Source organism: Dasypus novemcinctus, chromosome 8 (assembly GCF_030445035.2).
Source record: "Dasypus novemcinctus isolate mDasNov1 chromosome 8, mDasNov1.1.hap2, whole genome shotgun sequence".
Taxonomy (NCBI): domain Eukaryota; kingdom Metazoa; phylum Chordata; class Mammalia; order Cingulata; family Dasypodidae; genus Dasypus; species Dasypus novemcinctus.
Genome location: NC_080680.1, coordinates 27,218,908 through 27,238,086, shown reverse-complemented (window position 1 = coordinate 27,238,086; position 19,179 = coordinate 27,218,908). Strand labels below are relative to the sequence as shown.

At 37.4% G+C, this 19,179-nt stretch overlaps 1 long non-coding RNA gene across 1 annotated transcript in view; it reads right to left on the bottom strand.

Moving 5' to 3' along the window:
• Positions 1–9,197, bottom strand: part of LOC139439489 (uncharacterized) — an 89,378-nt gene extending 80,181 nt beyond the window's left edge. The window contains exon 1 of the long non-coding RNA XR_011649371.1: positions 9,087–9,197. This is a non-coding gene — a long non-coding RNA (uncharacterized lncRNA). The remainder of the gene's footprint in view (positions 1–9,086) is intronic.
• Positions 9,198–19,179: the final 9,982 nt, after the last annotated feature.

Here is a 19,179-nt window from a genome sequence, read left to right as displayed (position 1 = left end):
ACACAGCAGGATATACATTTTTCTCAAGCGCACATGGAACATTCTCCAAGATTGACCATATGCTAGGCCACAAAGAAAGGCTTAATGAATTCAGAAAGATCGAAATCATACAAAACAATATCTCTGACCACAGTGGAGTGAAGCTGGAAATTTGCAAGGGACAGAGACCCAGACTCCGCATGACAATTTGGAAATTAAACAGCACACTCTTAGAAAAACAGTGGGTCAAAGAGGAAATCTCAAAAGAAATCAATGACTACCTTGAAACAAATGATAATGATAACACAACATACCAAAATTTATGGGATGCAGCAAAAGCGGTACTGAGAGGGAAATTTATAGCCATAAATTCATATATCAAAAAAGAAGAAAGAGCAAAAATTGGAGAACTAACTGCACTTTTGACGGAATTAGAAAAACAACAACAAAGTAACCCAACAGGAAGAAGAAGGAAGGAAATAACAAAGATAAGAGCAGAACTAAATGAAATAGAAAATAAGAAAGCACTTGAAAAAATAAACAAGACCAAGAGCTGGTTTTTTGAGAAGATCAACAAAATTGACAAACCTTTAGCGAGACTAACAAAGAAAAAAAGAGAAAAGATGCAAATACACAAAATAAGAAATGAGAAAGGTGATATCACCACTGACCCCACAGAAATAAAGACTATCATAAGAGGATACTTTGAAAAACTATATTCCAACAAAAATGACAATTTAGAGGAAATGGGCAAATTCCTAGAAACACATAAGCAGCCCATACTGACGAAAGAAGAAATTGATGATCTTAACAAACCAATCACAAGCAAAGAGATAGAATCAGTCATTAAAAATCTCCCAACTAAGAAGAGCCCAGGGCCAGACGGCTTCACAGGTGAATTCTACAAAACATTCCGGAAAGAACTAACACCAATCCTGTTGAAACTATTCCAAAAAATCTAAACAGAAGGAACACTGCCTAATTCCTTCTATGATGCCAACATTACCCTAGTACCAAAGCCAAACAAAGACACCACAAGAAAGGAAAATTACAGACCAATTTCTCTAATGAACCTAGACGCAAAAATACTTAACAAAATACTTGCTAATCGTATTCAACAACACATTAAACAAATTATACACCATGACCAAGTGGGATTTATTCCAGGTATGCAAGGATGGTTCAACATAAGAAAATCAATCAATGTAATACACCATATAAACAGATTGAGAGAAAAAAACCACATGATTATATCTATAGATGCAGAAAAGGCATTTGACAAAATACAGCACCCCTTCCTGATAAAAACACTCCAAAAGATCGGAATACAAGGAAACTTTTTGAACATGATAAAGAGTATATATGAAAAACTGAAAGCCAACATTGTTTATAATGGCGAAACCCTGAAATCCTTCCCTCTAAACTCAGGAACAAGACAAAGATGCCCATTGTCTCCACTCCTATTTAACATTGTCTTGGAAGTACTTGCTCGAGCACTGAGACAAGAACCAGATATAAAAGGCATTCAAATTGGAAGGGAAGAAGTCAAAATTTCATTATTTGCAGATGACATGATCCTATATATAGAAAACCCTGAGAGATCTTCAACAAAGCTCCTAGAACTCATAAATGAGTTTAGTAAAGTCGCAGGTTATAAGATCAATGCGCAAAAATGAGTAGCATTTCTATACACCAATAATGAGCAAGATCAGGAGGAAATCAAGAAACAAATACCATTCACAATAGTAAATAAAAAAATCAAATACTTAGGAATAAATTTAACTAAAGAGGTAAAAAACTTATACATCGAGAACTATACAAGATTGTTCAAGGAAATCAAAGAAGACCTAAATAAATGGAAGAATATTCCCTGTTCATGGATAGGAAGACTGAATATTATTAAGATGTCTATCCTACCAAAACTGATCTACACATTCAATGCAATCCCAATAAAAATCAACACAGCCTTCTTTAAGGAACTAGAAAAACTAACTATGAAATTTATTTGGAATAGAAAGAGGCCCTGAATAGCCAAAGACATATTGAAAAAGAAAAACAAAATAGGAGGAATCACACTTCCTGACTTCAAAACATACTACAAAGCTACAGTAGTGAAAACAGCATGGTACTGGCATAAGGAGAGACACACAGACCAATGGAATCGAATTGAAAGTTCAGATATAGAACCTCATGTATATAGCCATATAATATTCGATAAAGCCACCAAACCCTTTCAACTGGGAGAGAATGGCCTATTCAACAAATGGTGCCTGGAGAACTGGATAGCCATATGTAGAAGAATGAAGGAGGATTACCATCTCACACCTTATACAAAGATCAACTCAAGATGGATCAAAGACCTAAATATAAGAGCCAAGACCATAAAGACCTTAGAAAGCAGTGTAGGGAAACATCTACAGGACCTTGTAATAGGAAATGGCTTCATGAATATCACACCAAAAGCACGAGCAGCAAAAGAACAAATAGATAAATGGGACTACCTCAAAATTAAAGCCTTCTGCACCTCAAAGGAGTTTGTCAAGAAAGTAAAAAGGGAACCCACACAATGGGAGAAAATATTTGGCAACCATATATCTGATAAGAGACTTATAACTTGCATATATAAAGAACTCATATATCTTGAAAACAAAAAGATAAACAACCCATTTAAAAAATGGGAAAAAGACTTAAACAGACACTTCTCCAAAGAAGAAATACAAATGGCTAGAAAACACATGAAAAAATGCTCCAAATCTCTAGCAATCAGGGAAATGCAAATCAAAACTACAATGAGATACCATCTTACTCCCATAAGATTGGCAGCCATGAAAAAAACAGTAGAATACAAATGCTGGAGAGGATGTGAAGAAAGGGGAACACTCATCCATTGCTGGTGGGAATGCAGAAGGATCCAACCATTCTGGAAGACAGTTTGGCGGTTTCTCAAAAAATTATCCATAGATTTGCCATATGACCCAGCAATACCACTGCTGGGTATATACCCATCAGATCTGAAAACAAGGACACAAACCGATATATGTACACCAATGTTCATAGCAGCATTGTTCACTATCGCCAAAAGTTGGAATCAATCCAAATGTCCATCAACAGATGAGTGGATCAATAAAATGTGGTATATACACAGAATGGAATACTACTCAGTTGTAAGAACCAATACACTACAATCGCACGTGATAACATGGATGAACCTTGAGAATCTTATGTTGAGTGAAGCAACTCAGGCATTGAAGGACAAATACTATATGACCTCAATGATATGAAATAAGTTAACTGCCTCAGAGAGCTAGAGTCTGGAAAAGTGGCTTACAGGAAATCGGGGGGTGGAGGAAGGATGTGAGTTAATGTCTGCAGGGGTGGAATCTGTGATGAGCTGGCGGTAAGTATGAGCACAAAGAAGGGACAAAATGGGGGCAAGGGGTTACCTTCGGGTGGGGTTTTCTGGGTTTGAGGGGGGCTGGGGATGGGAAGAGGGGTAATATTGTCCAAGAAATAGGTGGGAGGGAGGGGCAACATACGAATATGGGAGTGTCAGAAGTTCGTTGAGAACTAAATGTTGAGTAAAACGTATCAAAGTATAAGTAGGAGGGTTACCTGGTTAGGACGCTCAGGGGGTATGGTCTGATGCGTGACGGACTCCGGAGGGAATAGCTGAAGGCTCATTTTGCCAAGGTGGGTTCTACCATTGGGTGGGGTGGACCCATATCCTGGGGAAGACTAATGCCGTTGAATAGAGAGAACTGTATCTCTCATGAGAAAGGACGGCTCCCAGGGTATTAGATTGGCAGGCGTTGTGGGCCCTAAGGGGAGGGGAAAATGGATGTGGAATGGATGGAACAAAGGTAAATAAGGGGGCAAAAGAGGAGTTATGTGAGAGTACACAAGGATGAATATAAAACAGCTAATATTACACCAAAAACATATACGGGACGACAGACTAATAATGAAAACCATAAGACAAAACATAGGATAACTAAAAAATTTAGAAAACTGTACAGCCTAAAATATGGACCACATAGTAAGCACAAATGTCACCTTGTTTGAAAACTATAGTGTTGGAATCTGTACATCAGTTTCAGGAAATATGATATGAATAAGTTAAAAGATTATTGCTGTGCAAGGGAAAAGGTTTTATGGTGGATCTGGGGAAATACTGTATATTGTATATATGAATTTCGGTGATCTAAGACTCTTCTGAAGCTGACATTATGTTGGGATTCACTTTACAGGAAGTTTTGGATCACAGAGTGGTTCAACAATGGCAGCGGAGGAATACTGATATGGGATGTTATTGACAGGATATATATGGTTGACAGGGAGTTATACAGGGCATATGCCCAGGGTATATGGTAATGTCTATATATACTCATAGTGGAAACAAAAACAACAGCTGGGGGGGTACTGGGCTCCTGGCCGGGGGGTCACTGTTGTGGGCCCTGGGAGAGCAGCGGCAATCCTACAGGTGCAACGGCAAGAACCAGGAAGGAAGGAGGGCCCAACAGTGGGCTCGTGATACTAATGGTTACACTTTTGAGCCTATACACCTGCAATAAGAACAAGGCCTAGAGTAGCATTGTGCCTGGGGGTTTCCTCCTGACAGCCTGCATGTTACTCAAATGTGGCCACTCTCACAGCCAAACTCAGCGTGTAGATGCAATGCATTCCCCCCAGCATGGGACATGACACCCGGGGATGAGCCTCCCTGGCACCGAGGGATCACTACCACATACCAGCTGAAGAAGCAACTAGAAAATGACCTTGAATTAAAGATTCAATGCGGAACAGCAGAATATACCTGTCTACATATAATGACATGACTTCGGGAAGCTGTTTGACCTAATGTAAGGGGGAAATGGAAAGGAGAAATGAGATTATAAGGCTGTGAGTCTCTAAAAAAGAGTCTGGAGGTTGTCAGAAGGAATACCCCTATGTACAACTGAACAGAGTCTAAGAGACAAATAAGGTAGATACAACCCCAGGTATTGGTTCTTTTGAGGGATAAAGAGACCCACGGGTTCTATGGTCATGGCAGAAGGGGTTCACTGCCATGACAGATAGCCCTTCTTTGGAGCTGGTGTTTCTGCTTGATGGAATTGGACTCAGAGGGGATCTCTTTTCACAAGACTTGCATGCTACTTTATTGGAATTGTAGTCGGTGCTGGGTTTAAGATATATGTAGGGGATTCGAATCTCTGGACTGATAATATGACACCCAGGCCCAGAGCCTCAACAGACTTCAGCTCCTACACTTTGATTTATTGGACTTACTCCACTCAGCTAACATGGAGTTGAAGAAGGTCAACCACCACAACATGGAGCCTAGAGTGTCTACAACTGGAAGCGGGAGGAGTGCATCCAGTACCCATATGGAATCTAAGCCCTCACTTGACATAGATGTGCAATGGACACAACCAATCCAATGTCCACAGAGAAAATGTGGAATGGGTGTGGGAACGGTAGCCATGGTGGCTGCTGGGTGTGGGGAACGGGAGGAAGAGATGAGATGTGGAGGCGTTTTCGGGACGTGGAGTTGTCCTGGATAGTGCTTCACGGACAATTACGGGACATTATAGATCCCCCCAGGGCCCACTGGATGGAACGTGAGAGAGTCTGGGCTATGATGTGGACCATTGACTATGGGGTGCAGTGATGCTCAGAGATGAACTTACCAGGTGCAATGGATGTGTCATGATGATGGGAGAGAGTGTTGCTGTGGGGGGAGTGGGGGGTGGGGGCGGTGGGGTTGAATGGGACCTCATATTTTTCATAATGTAATTTTAAAAAATAAATAAATAAAGAGATGTCTGCCAATAAAAAAAAAAAAAAAAAAAAGACAGACCATAAAGGATCAGGTATAGCTCAGTGGTTGAGCACATGCTTCACATGTGTGAGGTCCTAGGTTCAATCCCTGGTACCTCCTAAAAAAAATTATATAAGTGTAAGGAAAAAGGAAAAATATTGTAAACATCATAAATAAATCCAAAAACTATTTCTTAGAAGAAATTGATGGCATAAATAAACCCTTCATGAGTCTAAATAAAGGAGAAAGAGAAGGCATGAGTAAAACATAAGATCAGAATGGAAAAGAAAAGAAAATCCCAGATAGAGAAATGATAAAAAGAATTATAAAAGAATATTATAGGCAAGTATGTGGTAATAAATTTGAAAACTTAGAGGAAACAGATAATTTCTTATATACATTATCTCTAAAATTGAACTGCCAAAATTGACCCAAGAGAATGTGAAGAATTTTAATAAAATAGTTACCATATAGTACAGTTGAAAGATGATTAATAACTTGTCATTGGAAAAGATACCATGAATATGTGGGTTTACAGCTCAGTTTTGTTTAGCTTTCTAAAAAACAAATTTAAAAAATTTAAAATTTAACAAATTGAAAAGAATGGAAATCACACAAAATACATTCTCTGAAAATAATTAAAACAGAAGTCATTAACAGACACCTAAAGGAAACACTTGGAAATTAAACAACACATTTCTAAAATTTCATGGATCAAAGAGGGAGTTTCATAGGAAATTAAATATTTCTGACTGAATGAAAATGATAATACATGAAAATTGTGGGATACACTGAAGCAGAGTACAGAGGGAAAGTTAAAACAATAAATGCTTATATTAGAAAAGAATATAATCAAATCAATAATCTAAGCTTCTACAATAAGAAACCAGGAGGAAAATGAGCAAAATATACACTAGCCAGTCCATATAAAGAAAGTATTAAAGATAAATGGAATCTATGATATTGGAAACAGAAAATCAATAAAAACAAAAATCGGTTCTTTGAAACATTAAAATTGAGAAATCTCTAGAGAGACTGATTAATAAGAGACGACATAAATTACCAATATTAGGAATGAATGATTTGCTACCCCCATATACCCTATAAGCATTAAAAGGATAATAAGTGAATACTACAAATAATACTATGCACATGAATTTGGCAATTCAGATATAATAGATCAGTTTCTTAATAACCACAAATTACCAAGATTTATATAAGAAGAAATAAATAATCAGTAGTCCTACAACTACTAAAGAAATTGAATTAGTACTTTAAAAACTCCTGAAAAAGAAATCTCAAGGCACAGCATATTTGACTGGTGAGTTTTACCAAATATTTAAAGAATAACATCAGTTCTATACAATCTTTTCCAGAAACACTTTCCATCTATTTTATAAGGTTATTGTTACTTTGACAAACAAAGAAAGCAGAAGAAGAGAAAAATACAGATCAGTATCTCTTGTTAAATAGACACAAAAATGCTCAGCAAAATATAAGCAAACTGAGAAGGGAAAATATATAAAAATGATATAACACAATGAAGTAAGTTTTTCCCAGAAACACAAGTCTTTTTTGATATTCAAAAATTAATCAATATAATCCACCATATATACAGTCTAAAGAAGAAAAAACACATGTTCATATCAGTTGATGCAGAAAACAGCACTTGACAAAATTTAATAGGTATTCATAACAAAAACTCTCAGCAAAATAGGAATAGTAAAACTTCCTCAATGTAATAATGGGCATCTGCAAAAAAACCTACAGCTAATATCATACTTAATGGTGAAAGGCCGTAACACTGGGAGCAAGGCAAGAATATCTACTCTTACTACTCCTGCTCAACATCCTACAAGTCCTGGATGAAGCAACAAGACAATAAAAAGAAAGAAAAAATTATACAGATTGAAAAGGAAGAAATAGAACGTCCCATATTCTCAGACATCAAAATTGTCTACATAGAAATTCCCAAGGAATCTATAACAGAAATTTCAAGAACTAACAAGCAAGTTTAGCAAGGTTACAGGATAAAAGATCAACAACAATAACAAAATTATTGGTATTCTATATATTTGCAATGAAAATTGTAAACTGAAATTTAAATAAAAACCATTTATAATATCAAAAAAATAACCAAAAAAATCAGGCACATAGTCAAAATTTTAGCAAAATACAAACAGGATCTATAGAGTGAAAACTACAAAACAGTGATAAAAAGAAATCAAAGATCAAAATTCTTTGAGAGATATTGTGTTAATGGATTGGAAAACAATATAGTAAAAATATCAATGCCCCCCAAATGGATATATAGATTTAATATAATTCCAATAAAAATCCAAGCTGGATTTCTTTGGTAGTTGTAGACAAGTTGATTCTAAAACTTACGTGCAATTGTAAAGAAACTAGAATAGCCGAAACAATTCTGAAGAAGAAGAGAGTTGGAGAATACAGACTTCTCAATTTTGTCTAACTTCAATGATCAGAAACATTGTGGTATTACTAAAGGGATTGATAAATAGATCTTTAGGACAGAATCAAAAGTCCAGAGATAGACTCACACAAATATGGCCAATTAATTTTTGAAAAAGATGCAAAAGCAAATCAATGGAGAAAAGGATCTGCTTTACAAAAAAACATTGTTGGAATATCCATATGCAATAAAATGCATCTCAATCTAGACCTCACTGCTCTTGCAAAAACTAACTCAAAATGAAACATTGATAAAAATGTAAAATATTAAGCTATGAAACTTTTAGAAGAAAAGCTTCAATACTGGGATTAAAGAAATAATCCTTAAATGTAACACTAAAAGCAGGATCCATAAAAGAAAAAATCTATAAATTGGTCTTCATCAAAATTAAAAAAGAAATGGTCAAGGGAATGTAAAAAAGAAGTTACAGGCTGGAAGGAAACAATTGGAAGTCACATACCAAACAAAAGACCAGAATCCAGGCTATATGAAGAATATTAAAATTCCACAGTAAGAAAACAACCCAGTTTCAAGAGATGAAAGACTTGAACAGATACTTTACCAAAGAGAATATATGCATAACAAATAAGCCTGTGGAAAAAATGCTTAACATAGTCTCTAGAGAAATGCAAATCAAAACCATAATGAGATACTACTGTGCACCTATTAGAATGATAAAAAAATAATAAGAATACCATGTGCTGGCAAGGATGCCGAACTATTAGGATGGTCATATGTGCTGATGGAAATACAAAATGGTACAGATACTCTGGAAAACAGTTTGACAGTTTGTCATAAAGTTAAACATATGCTTACCTTATGATCCAGCAATCCCACACTTAAGTATTTACCCTAGAGACATTAAAACTTAAGTTCACACAAAACCCTGTACATGACTGTTTATAGCAGCTCTATTCATAATCATCTAACATTGGAAACAACCCAAATGTCCTTCAATGGCTGAATGAATAAACAAGCGAACTATTGATTCATGCAAAAACATGGTGAATTTCAAAGACTTTATGTGAGGAAAAGAAGTCAGTTGCAAAAGGTTATATGTTCTATGAGTCCATTTTATGTCATCCTCAAAATTACAAAACTGTGGTGTAGAACAAGTCAATGGTTGCCAGGGGTTGGGGGTGAGGGGAGCAGGTATAACTACAGAGGACTAGTGCAAGGCAGTTCTTAGGGAGGATGAAACTGTTCTGTATTGTAGTTGTGGTTACACGAATGCATATAAATGCACCCACTGATCTGTGCATCAAAAATAAAGTTTATTATGTCTGTTTAAAAAAATAGAATTAAAATAATATTAATTCAACTAACCTAGGCCAGAGAAAAATTTAGAAAGCTCTTCCCAGTCATCTTATGAATCCTGTGTAACTTTTACTTCAAAACCTGGTAAAGAAAGCACAAAAAACAAAGCATCTCTAAATGCATGTGTGTTCCAACCCTACTCCTGAAGGGCATGAGTTGGGGCAGCTGTGAGACCAAGAATGCACCTGGCACTGAGTAAGACATGAGCTTTATTTGGACTTAATAAAGACATGACATGAGCTTTATTTGGACAGACATGGGAAGATGAGGGGTGATATAAGGGGCTTCAGAACAGACATTCCTTAGGGTATGAGAACAGGGTCCCATGATGGCACATATGGGGTCTGGTGATGTTATCGCAGGAATGAAGTTTAACCTCTCCGAGGAGATTATGGTTTACAATACCATCTATACATCCTTTCCCCTCTGGGGAGGGTTGATGACCTTTAACTTATGTCTAGGTCATGCATGAGACTAAGTGCTGAGGGCTTAGGGGGAACCCAGGCCCTGGGACCCCACAATGGGCACAATGTCTAAATAAATAATATGTAAAAGAATCCAGCTTTGTAGCAAATGAATAAGTCACCATGTCCGAGAAAGGTTAATTCCAAGAATACAAGTTCAGATCAGTCTCAGGAAATATATCAACAGAATTCATTACACCAATGGTTTAAAGTAGTAAAAGCAAATGATCATATCAAGGATGTTGAAAATAGATTTTGTAAAATGCAGTTGCCATTCTTATTTAAAAATCCCCAAGTAAATTAGGAATAAAAAGAAACCGCTTACATATAATAAAGACTGCTATCAAAAACCAATCTGCAAGCAGATGTGACTCAAGCAGTTGGGTGCACACCTCCCCCTTGGGAGGTCCTGGGTTCAGTTCCCAGTGTCTCCTAAAGAAGACAAGCAGGCACAATGAGTTAACACAATGAGTAGATACAACAAGCAGACAGAGAAGCAGACACAATGAGCAGGAGCAGTTGTGGCTCAAGCAATTGGGCACCTGCCTCCCACATGGGAGGTCCCAGATTCAGTTCCTGGTGCCTCCTAAAGAAGATGAGCAGACACAACAAGCACACACAATGAGCAGACAGTGAGCAGACAGCCAGCAGACACAGTGAGGAGATGACGAGTGAAGACAACAAGCAGACAGACAAGGGAACCATCTCAGTGGGGGAGGGAACCAATCAAAAATATTATCATAGATACAATAAAACCATTTGGTCTAAATCAAAAACTAACTATAAGGGATGTTCACTATCACCAATAAGTTTCCAACAAATAATGTAAGAATATGAAATAAATGATGACAACATTGGAAACTTATCTTTTGGCTGATATCATGTAAAATCAAGATACTCTGGGGAAGAAAATTACTGGAACTAATATGCAACTAGAAAAGAAAATAGAAAAGTGTTATTATACATTCACCATAGTGATTAATATTGGAAAATATTTAGGAGAAATTTACCAAGAAATACACCAGGCAGATATAGAATTATATGTATGTGTATTTAATTACACATGCACATACATACATAGACACAAATATACTTTAAGGAGTTTTGGGAAATGGGTAGCATTTCAAAATTTCCATGGAAGAATAAATCCCAAAGAAACGTAAAAAATTATAAGCAGTTTGTTTCAGTAAGGGAGACTTGTCCTGCCAAATAGAAAACCATTCTATGAAGTCAATTGTAATTTAGTCGACATTGTACTGATCTAGGAATAGGCAAAAGATCATTGGTACAGAAAAGAGAATTCAAAATTAGATGCCCACAATTCTACTATAGACTTCCTGTGATTCCAGTAATGGAAGAAATTATACCATCGATGTGGAGACAGTGGCCACTGGAGGTGCTGAAGGCAGGCAGAGGGAAAACAAGGTATAATATGGGGGCATTTTCAGGACTTGGAATTGTCCTGAATGACATTGCAAGGACAGATACAGAACATTATATATCCTGCCATAACCTACAGAATTGAGTGAGAGAGAATGTAAACTACAATGTAAACTACAATCCATGCTTAGCGGCAATACTCCAAAATGTGTTCATCAGTTGTAATGAATGTACCACTCTAATGAAAGAAGTTGTTAATGGGAAGGGTGGGAGGTGTGAGGAGTGGGGCATATGGGAATCCCTTATATTTTTTTATGTAACATTTTATGTAATCTAAGTATCTTATAAAAATAAAAAGTATATATATATTTTTAAATTAGATGCCCACATATTTGAGAATTTATGTACTATTTTTATTCAATGAGAAATAAGATTTCTCATTTTGTTTAATAAATACCAGTGTTGTTAAAAACTTAAAGGTAAAAAATCAATACATAAACTTAAATTCTGCAAGAAAATCTAGCTTTGCCTGTACAATCTAGGTGGCAGAGACCTTTTCAAGCAAGATTAGACACTATAAAGATATAAAAACAAAGATAGATATATTTGGCTATGTTTTGTAAATTGTGTAATAAAAGACAGCACAATATCTATTAGATAAACACTGGCTTTGAAAAACGCACTTGTAATGGAGGGGACCGTCCGAGTGTTTTTATCTATAATATATAATTTGTCTTACAAATTTACAATAGGGATAAACACGGGCGAGAGAGGCAGCATAGGCAGTGCAGAGAAAAGCAAAACCAAGAAATGTATTAAAATAAACTAGCAGTCTGGAAAATTCAAATTAAAGTAGCAAGGAGACATTAGACAGACACAAATGAAAAAGTCTGCTTATGCATATTGCTGCCAGGGATATGGCGGGAAAGTCCACACATTGCTGGTGAGAATGTGAATGAATTATTAAAGGCTTTGGAGAAAACAATCTGGCAACATCTGTATTTAAATTAAGAATCCTTATATATTTTGACAGAGCCAACTCACTCCCAGGGATATAGCCTATACAAATAAGAGTGCCTTACCTGAGCTCCAATAACCACTAAAAATACGAGAGGAATTATGAGCAGGATATTTATGGCAATACTCTACTAGCAAAACAAACAAAATGGGGGGAAAAAAGTAAATGCCCATCCATAGGGCAACTGTTGGAGAGTTTTGATTCATCCACCCCACGAAACTACTCTACAGCCATTTAAAAACAAAACAAAACAAACAAACATAAAACTTGGTGACTTGGCAAGAATTCCCTATGATAATGCTGAGTGAAAAAGGCAAAATACATAAAAGTATATCCAACGCAATCCTTTGAAAAGAGAAATATTGACCAAAACTGTATACGTGATATTTGTATGTGATGAGTGTTTGTGTGTGTGATGTATTAACCCTATAATCATGTAAGCATAGAAAAACATGCAGCAGGAGACACAGGAGGTGGTGGCCTGGGTTTACCTTAGGGTTGAAGGGAGTTATAGGAGTAAATTCAGGGAGGGGGATAGAATAGAGGGATAGGAATGGAAGGGAAGGGGAGGGGAGGGATAAAAGCCTACAAAGAAGGAATAAGACACACCTAAACATATGAGAATAACACATGTATACATTTTTGTGAAATGTTATATGTATATGAGTAGTAATAAGACTTCAATTAAAGAAAAAAGAAGAGGAAATAGATGATTTTCCATAGCAAACCACCACATTACCAAACAAGGATAATCCACAAGTTTCTTCCTCAGTTTGTTATTTGAAACTTGGATTTCACTTGCCCATGAAACACATATACACAGATTCCAAAGATAACCCATGTAATTCTTTTTACCCATGATGTCCTGGGATATAGATTACAAAGAGGTCTGAAGAACCTATCCAACAGGAAGTTGGAGCTCCATGCTGGAAGGCCAGGACCACCCTCCTCCTGTGGCAGCAGGGACAGTGGTCACCAGTAGGCCCTTACCACACCTTCCTGCCACTACCTCCCTCTGACCAGAGTGAGAGCAGAGTTCAGTTGTGTTGCACAGCTCCCGGGAGAACCATTCACCTTGTACTGGACATGAGCAGTGCCTCCTGGAGTTGTACAATGTGGTGGTCCTTGCCAGGACTTTTCTTAGTTACAAAAAGTTCATAGTAATTCTGTGACGAGAAACAGAGCTTTTCACACAGACAAGGGTGTAGGGGCTGAGGGATGAGAGGTCAGAATTGGGACAGGGGTCTAGCAGGGTAATAGCAAAGTAAGATGAGATGGGTTGGGGGGAAGGAAAGCTAGAGAAGTGCATGGAAGTCATGACATTACAGGTTTTATAAATTAAGAACTATCTCTATTTAGACGATGAGAGCACCAAGTTTATATATCATCATGCAGCAAGAGTACAGGCCTGTCTTCACTCCAAATTTACACTCACTTTCAAAATCCCATTTATCAATCAGACTTAGGTAAGTAATGAGGATATGAGAACAAGCAAAAATGAAAGATGTTGGCTGTCAATTTTTAGATTTTGTAATGTAACCTGGATCAAAGTTTTAACAGCCATCTTAAAAACAAAAACAAAAAAACTCTGCTAAATTTTCCAATGTCGTTCACCTCATGCTCTTTATTATTAAAGAAGTTGGGGTTTGACAGAACAACCATGCTTAAAATACAGATTCCCATACACCACCCGACTGCCGGGAAACTTGCATTGGTGTGGAACAGCAGGCATCTTTTTAAGTCACTTTTATTTTTTAGTAACTTAGATGCCCTAGACATCCAATCAGATACAAATATTTTCCTCTCGCAAATGGAACCATAGTCTATAATTACAGCTTACCACAAGCCACCCAATTATCCAGTGCTTATTCAATTGTGTTGTAAAAAGAAGGAGCCAATGCCTGTGGTCTGATTTCTACCCTCATCCACAAAGCCTGGAAGCCTCCAAATGCAGTTGGGAGCCAGGGCTATACCAGAATTTTTTTTTTCTTTTAAAAACACACACATTCCACCTTTCCTGTATATCTTTCCTCTCTCTTTCCTCTCCATCTAACATGGACTTGTTCACACGGATACGGTGTCATATCATAAACTCCTGACTTAAGGGGCTTTCAGGAGTATTCATGCTCAGCATAGTTTCCACAGTGAATCCTCTCCCAGAAGTTAATTGCTAAGCCCTATCTAAGTCCACAGCTGACACGCATAACCAGCCGAGACTCTCAGCAGTGCAGAACATCCTGCGGTCGAAGCAGATGATCACGTCACCTTCAGTGAAACTGAGACCATCAGGCAGAGCTCCTCTCATATAAAGGGCTTGAGATGTAGGCTCATGATTCTATGTTGACAGCAAGTCTTGCATATCTGCCAAGAGTCTGACCTCAAAGAGGGAGAACTCAAGTACAAGCCAAAGGTTATTTACAGCCTTCTAGCACTCATAAGGCAGCCTGGCAAGGACTACGAGTAGAGCAGTAGACATTTCCACTAGTTTCTGATTCTGTCCAACCAGCAAATGAGTCATATACCTACAGCCAAGATTACCTGCTCATATTCACTACCCCCCACCCCGCCCCAACCACCTGACACAAGTTAGTCAGGACAGTGACAGCAGGGCCAAGAGAGAAAATGACTCAAATACCCAACTGCAAAAGGGAGTGTGGAAAGGGTGGTAAAGAATGGACAGACCAAGAGTTGGTGGTTGAGACAGCCACTACTGAGTCCACAAAGAAAAACAAGTGGTTTGTAGTAACGGCTTTTTTTTTTTTTTTTTAAATCTGTTTAGGATCGTCTGGTTCAAGAGTTAAAAGAAAGATTTGGCTAATTCCTGTCTGAAAAGAAACTCTATCAGCACAACCAATTGATTTGGCTGTCAAAATTGAAATGTCTTGGCTGGTAGTTGGTTGAAAGTTTATAATTATGGATTCAGAGGAGGCAGAAAGGAACAAAGTTCACAAATGTCAGCCTGGAATACATTGTCAAAGATCATCCATTTTAATGCCTCTAAGAAATTTCCTTCACCCCAAACCCTACCTGTTCCTTACTAACCAATTGTCATAAAGGCTTCTCGGAACACTGTTTATTTTGGAGAGTGCCATTTCCCTGACTTATACTGATATTATTTAGCCTTTGAAATTTGAAGATAGCTCCAGCTTTTAGCCTCCACCAACAAAACAATTGAAAATAAGAAATGCCCTGATCCCCAGAGAAGCATAAGTTACATATTTCAAGCAACTGTAATACTCTCCCATTTGGGAAATTATCAAGTGTTGCTTTATAAATGCATTTAGGAACCACAAGGGTTTTTCAGTTGGTCAGGACATTTTCTTATTTAAATATTGATTTAGAAACCTTGCCAAGTAAACCAGGAAATCAAGAGAGCAAAATTATGCAGCACATGAAGAAAGCAGCTGCACGTCTCCAACCATGGTAATTTAACCAGTCATTCTTTAAACAAAAATGAAGAGGGCAAAAAAAAGAAGCAAATTTGGCAGCACTAATCTCATTTCATTATACTGGCAAACCAAAATATCAGTCATCAAACATATTTGATGGAAAACATTTGTCCATTGTGTTGGTATTCTTAAAAGTGAAACTGACAATATGGTATAGGAATTTAATATCAAATGACAGTTGAAGGTTCATTTCAGTAATTAAGTGAGAAAACGATTTCTAGCTTTCAGCTTAAAAGCATACCCCAGGCAAAATTCCTCAGCATTAAGAAAGACCAAGAGTGTCAAAAGATTCAGAAAATCTCACACATGTACGCAGACAAAAGTCAGAACAGAGAATGTGCACTTTGAAAAGTGAAATACAATGTAAAAGATGCATTACTTATGCAAAGATAAGTAAGCAGGGTAAGTCATCATTCAGTATAACAGACAAAAAGAAAATTGAGGGAGGCTGTGGTGGCAGGAGAGAGAGAGACTGACTCATTCCACTCATACTGCTATTGGGTTAGATACTGTGCCTAGTTGAAGATTTCAAATTACACAGTCCCTGTTTAAGCCCAAGTGGAACCTAGCTAAAAGCTCTCATGGGCAGAAAGTGTGCTCATAACCTTCACACCCTTCTCCAATTCATATTATTCCTTCATCTAAATTTTCACAAATGGAAGTGACATATACATAAGCAACCATCAAACAGGTTTGGTGCTTTAATACAAAAAGATGTAATATGTTCTTTTTGAACATAAATGAGAAGTGAAAAGTACTTATGAAATTACTGCTGTATTAATAGATACCTATGCTATCCACATTCTGGCCAGCCTACATTGAGAGGCTATTGAAATCTTAAAGAGGAAGTAAAACTCAAATAATTTAAGACTGATGGCCCTTTAATTTAACTTAAATAATCTTTCAAGACTTTAGGAAGAATAGAGTTTTCTGGATTCTTTGCTATCTCTTTTAGTTCAAAGGATGTGTTACGATTATTAACTCTTACGTTAGAGACTCTTTTAAAAAAAGTAAAAGACCTCCATTTCTTTCAGTGTGGTAGAACAAATATACCAAATGATCCTCCCATCAAAAACAACCAATACAATGTAAGCATTTTTTAAAATTTTAACTTGTCAGTGAGCTGGAAAGAAAATTCTCAGAATCAAAAACTAAAAGAAGAGGGATACAGAGATATAAATGTGTCAATGAAGCTGTCTTCTTCATTGAAAGTATTTGCCTAAGACAGGTATACTGACCTTTGATTTACTGGCCCTTTAGGCACTGGGAACAGGAGAAAGATCTTGGGCATGTCTAAAATGAGGGATTTGATAGAGGTGTCAACTTCTGAACACTTCATAAAGCTGAAACCCCTTCCCAAGGGCCTGCAAGGAAAATTGCCTATGCAAACCTGGATGAAGGAGTAAAAATCTCCCCTAAGAGTTTATCATAAATGCATGCAATGAATTTAAGTAAATAAAAAGGAGATTAAAATAGGAGCAAGAGAGGATTGTGGGAAGATGGCAACAGACTAACAAGGCAGATCTGAATGCCCTCACAAAAACAATGGAGAAAGAGCCAAAGCTGTCCAAGGGACCTGCTTTGGATGTCAGCAAACCAGCACAGTGCTACACAACTCTCTGTTGTGGAACAGAGAGACAAAGTTGAAATGACAAACGTGAGTTACTAAGCCCATGTAGCAGCCAGAAATGGTTCCCTTACCCCACCATCAAGATATTAATTTGGAATAAAGTACCTGGCTCACTACAGATGACTGAAAGAGGAATAGACATCTTTCTACCTGTCAGCTATTTCAAGACAAAAGGGAGGGAAGGTCAGGGTGCTTTTCTTCAGTGAATTCTGCCAGCAGAGCCCACTTTGAATCTCCAAGTTGGAGATTCAACACAGGAACACAGGAGAGCCCAGACTGAAACACTTCTATGGAAAGGTGCCTTGACCAGCACCATCTGCTGACATATCTGGAAATTGCATGGACAAAAACTGTTCTCCATGTTCTCTGTAGCCAATCCTTGGGAGAAAATCTGAGCTGCATTAGTGAGTACCTGACCTGATTTTGAAAACTTATGCTGGGCAGTTTTAAAGACTGAGAATAATTTGAACCAAGTATAAAAGAAGAGGTGTGGAAAAAAATAGGCAAGAGAGAGAAATTAGCCATCAGAGTAAATTCGCCAACATATTGAGATGCCTAAACATCAGCAAAACATTATAAGCCTTTCTAGGAAACAGGAAGAGATGGCCCAGCCAAACAAATAAATCAAATATCCTGAAGAGATATAGGATTTAATATAATTACTCAGTGATGATCACAAAACTATCCTAAATCATTTCAAAGAATTTAAAGAAAATGTGACTAAAGAAATAAAGGATATTAAGAAGACACTGGGGAAGCAGACTTGGCCCAGTGGTTAGGGCGTCTGTCTACCACGTGGGAGGTCCGCAGTTCAAACCCTGGGCCTCCTTGACCTGTGTGGAGCTGGCCCATGTGCAGTGCTGATGCGCGCAAGGAGTGCCGTGCCACACAAGGGTGCCCCCACGTAGGGGAGCCCCACGCGCAAGGAGTGCACCCTGTAAGGAGAGCCGCCCAGTGCTAAGGAAAGTGCAGCCTGCCTAAGAATGGTGCTGCCCACACTGAGAGCTGACACAATAAGATGACGCAACAAAAAGAAACACAGATTCCCGTGCCGCTGACAACAACAGAAGCGGACAGAGAAGACACAGCAAATAGACACAGAGAATAGACAACTGGGGTGGGTGGGGGAAAGGGGAGAGAAATAAATAAATAAATAAATCTTTAAAAATCTTTAAAAAAAAAAAGAAGACACTGGAAGAGCATAAACAACAATTTGAAAGCCTGCAAAGAAAGGTAAGAGACCTTATGGGAATGAAAGATACAATGGATGAGATTAAAAATACATTGGAGGCATATAAGAGCAGATTTGAATTGCTTAAAGACAGAATTAGTGATTTCAAAGACAGAACACTTGAACTGGAAGAGACAGGAGAACAGAAAGAGAAAGAGAAGAGAAATTGAATGACAACATAAAATGCACAAACATTCATGGAAAAGGGACAGAAAGAATATTTGAGGAAATAATGATGGAAAACTTCCCAACCCTTATGAAGGACATAAATATCAATATCTGTAGCAGTTTTATATTGTTTACAAACTCAAAAAAATACATATTGTTTTATGTTTATAAACTGATTTGTTCCTCTGGGCATATTAGATTATATTGGATTCAGAGGTTTTACTTTCACTTCATTAAATAATGATTGGGCCA